General features: G+C 46.1%; 1 pseudogene; it reads left to right on the top strand.

Moving 5' to 3' along the window:
- The first annotated feature begins 1,010 nt into the window (after window positions 1-1,010).
- LOC101554388 (elongation factor 1-alpha 1-like) lies at window positions 1,011-2,681 on the top strand (annotated as a pseudogene).
- Window positions 2,682-3,672: the final 991 nt, after the last annotated feature.

The raw sequence follows: 3,672 nt of genomic DNA, 5'->3' as shown, positions 1-3,672 counted from the left end.
TTGAACCCTGGGGCCCCTGAACCCTGCCTAAGTGCCCCCCTCTCCTGAAACCCCAAAGTTTTCCAGTATTGACCACTGAGCACTCTTGCTAGTTGATCTCTCTAACACACAGCCTTTGTTTGTTTGTTAAGAGCCCTCTTTTAGGTTTTTTTTCTGGTCTCATCAGATGCTTTATATATTTTTATATTTTCTCTGCTGATCCCTGCAGTTAACCACCTCTTCAAAAAGAGAGAAACATAAGACAAAAGTAAAGTGGAATTGTTACAGTGTAAAATTAAAACATAAAACACTTAAACTAAGAAATTTCAACTTGAAAATAGAAGTTAAATTACATGGGGCTGGAGGGATAGCACAGCGGGTAGGGCGTCTGGCCCTGGGTTCGATTCCCAGCATCCCATATGGTCCCCTGAACACCGCCAGGAGTGGTTTCTGAGTGCAGAGCCAGGAGTAACCCCTGTGCATCACCAGGTGTGACCCAAAAAGCAAAAAAAAAAAAAAAAAAAAAAAAAAAAAGTTGAATTACATAAAACTAAAAGTAGTAAGATAAGGTCTGCATCAAATGAAGGTAGCATAGAATTTAAAAAAACTTTTTTTTAGAGCATGGCTGTTACTTGGATTGCCTCTTAATGCTAAATAATAGTATGCATCACAGGTAATCACTGCATAATCTCATGGAGCAGGGGAGGGGCATTGTAGTTTAGCTGAATGAAAATCACAGTTTATCACATAGAGATTAAGAGCACAGATTCTAGATACAGACTGGTTTTAGCTCAACCATTCAGTAGCTGACATTAAGCAAGTTACTAACGTCTCTTACCACAGCTTAATATGAACAACAAACAAAAACCATGAGGTTAATAATAGAACTTAGATGAGTTCTTGATACACTACAAATAAAAAAATTCACCACCCATTTACAGTGTTTTAAAAATTGTACAAAGGGCTTTTTCGAAACAGGTTTGCCGCCAGAACACAGGTGTCGTGAAAACCACAGCTAAACTCGAGCCAAAATGGGAAAGGAAAAGACTCACATCAACATCGTCATCGGACACGTAGACTCGGGCAAGTCCACCACCACTGGCCACCTGATCTACAAATGTGGCGGCATCGACAAAAGAATGATTGAGAAATTCGAGAAGGAGGCCGCTGAGATGGGAAAGGGCTCCTGCAAGTACGGCTGGGTCTTGGATAAACTGAAAGCTGAACGTGAGCGTGGTATCACCATTGATATCTCCCTGTGGAAGCTCAAGACCAGCAAGTACTATGTGACCATCATTGATGCTCAGGACACAGAGACTTTATCAAGAACATGATTACAGGCACTTCTCAGGCTAACTGCGCTGTCCTGATTGCTGCTGCTGGTGTGGGTGAATTTGAGGCTGGTATCTCCAAGAACGGGCAGACCCGCGAGCATGCCCTTCTGGCTTACACACTGGGTGTGAAACAACTCATTGTTGGCGTTAACAAAATGGATTCCACTGAACCACCCTACAGCCAGAAGAGATACGAGGAAATTGTTAAGGAAGTCAGCACCTACATTAAGAAAATTGGCTACAACCCTGACACAGTAGCATTTTTGCCAATTTCTGGTTGGAACGGTGACAACATGCTGGAGCCAAGTGCTAATATGCCCTGGTTCAAGGGTTGGAAAGTCACCCATAAGGATGGCAGTGCCAGTGGAACCACACTGCTTGAAGCTCTGGATTGCATCCTGCCTCCCACTCGTCCAACTGACAACCCCCTGCGTCTGCCCCTCCAGGACATTTACAAGATTGGAGGTATTGGTACTGTCCCTGTGGGCCGAGTTGAGACTGGTGTGCTCAAACCTGGCATGGTGGTCACATTCGCTCCAGTCAATGTTACAACTGAAGTTAAGTCTGTTGAAATGCACCATGAAGCTCTTAGCGAGGCTCTTCCTGGGGACAACGTGGGTTTCAACGTCAAAAACGTGTCTGTTAAAGATGTTCGTCGTGGCAATGTGGCTGGTGACAGCAAAAATGATCCTCCAATGGAAGCTGCAGGCTTCACAGCTCAGGTGATTATCCTGAACCATCCTGGTCAGATCAGTGCTGGTTATGCACCTGTGCTGGATTGCCACACAGCCCACATTGCTTGCAAGTTTGCTGAGCTGAAAGAGAAGATTGACCGTCGTTCTGGGAAAAAGCTGGAAGATGGCCCCAATTTCTTGAAATCTGGTGACGCTGCCATCGCTGATATGGTCCCTGGCAAGTCCATGTGTGTTGAGAGCGTCTCTGACTACCCTCCTCTGGGTCGTTTTGCTGTTCGTGATATGAGGCAGACTGTTGCTGTGGGTGTCATCAAAGCAGTGGACAAGAAGGCAGCTGGAGCTGGCAAGCTTACCAAAGTCTGATCAGAGGCTCAGAAGGCTAAATGAATATTATCCCCAGTACCTGCCACCCCAGTCTTAATCAGTGGTGGAAGAACGGTCTCAGAACTCTTTGTCTCAATTGGCCATTTAAGTTTAATAGTAAAAGACTGGTTAATGATAACAATGCATCGTAAAACCTTCTGAAGGAAAGGAAAATGTTTTGTGGACCATTTTTTTTTTGTATGTGTGGCAGTTTAAGTTATTAGTTTTTAAAATCAGTACTTTTTAATGGAAACACCTTGACCAAAAATCTGTCACAGAATTTTGAGACCCATTAAAAACAAAGTTTAATGAGAAAAAAAAAATCGTACAAAGGTCTTCACTAGCACTCAGACAAGGAAGCTGGCACCCTGAGGCCAGGCCTCACCCTGACTGAGGATGAGAGGGTGGCGGCTGGGCGGAGGAGCCACCGGTGTCTGAGAGGGATCCACCCCCCCCCCCCCACCGTGCCCTTCACAGGGCTAACCTCAGCGTCTCCTAACCACTTGGAGATTCCACAAGTCTTGGCTTCTCTGGCGCACAGTGAGCTCCGATAAAGCAGATGTTATCTCTGTTGGCTGTTCCTATTGTTTTCTAAAGTTCCTGGGGCCTGGCAGTAAATCCATACAAAAGGGGGCTTGTAAGTGTTTCTTTGGGAGGTCAGGTCAGAGACTAGGGTTGATGAGGGAGACATGGGTGGTCTTGGCCTGTGGCTTTCAAATCCTTTTGTCCCAGGACCCTTTCCTACACTTAGGATTTATTGTGGACCACAAAGACAATTTTATGTGCGCGGGCTCTAATTACTTTGACCACTTTAGCAATTAAAACCAAGAAATTCTAAAATATATGCTTACTTGTTGCGAGTAACAAATACTTGGTCAGGCCATTCCATGCAAGTATCAAGTCTAACTATGTAATTAATGAGAAAGCAAGCCATGCCTGAACAAAGAAGGCAGCTGCTGAGAGCGGCCTTGTGGAACATTGGTGAGAATTTCTCGCTATTGTTCTGTGGGTTCTGTGGCCACGCTGTGGGTTCTGTGGTTCCGTGGCCTGACTTCCCTGTCAGCGTCAGTCTTCCTAGGCAGCTGGAGTGGTTGGGCAGGAGGCCCCATCTGGCAGCCCTGCTGGGAAATCTGAGCTTTGGAACTGCTCTCGACTTCGGAGGCCACGGCACCTGGGTTTCCAGTGTATAGCGGGACCATGGCAGCCCCTCCTTTATGCACTGTGGTCAGTCCTTCAGGACCAGCAGGAGATGCAGGCAAGGGATGCATGACACTGACCGGAGGACACAGGCACCCAAGGGG

The sequence above is a fragment of the Sorex araneus genome, chromosome 1 (assembly GCF_027595985.1).
Source record: "Sorex araneus isolate mSorAra2 chromosome 1, mSorAra2.pri, whole genome shotgun sequence".
NCBI classification, from domain to species: Eukaryota; Metazoa; Chordata; class Mammalia; order Eulipotyphla; family Soricidae; genus Sorex; species Sorex araneus.
The sequence above is the reverse complement of the archived record's forward strand: the minus strand, read 5'-3'. Positions and strand labels throughout refer to the sequence as shown.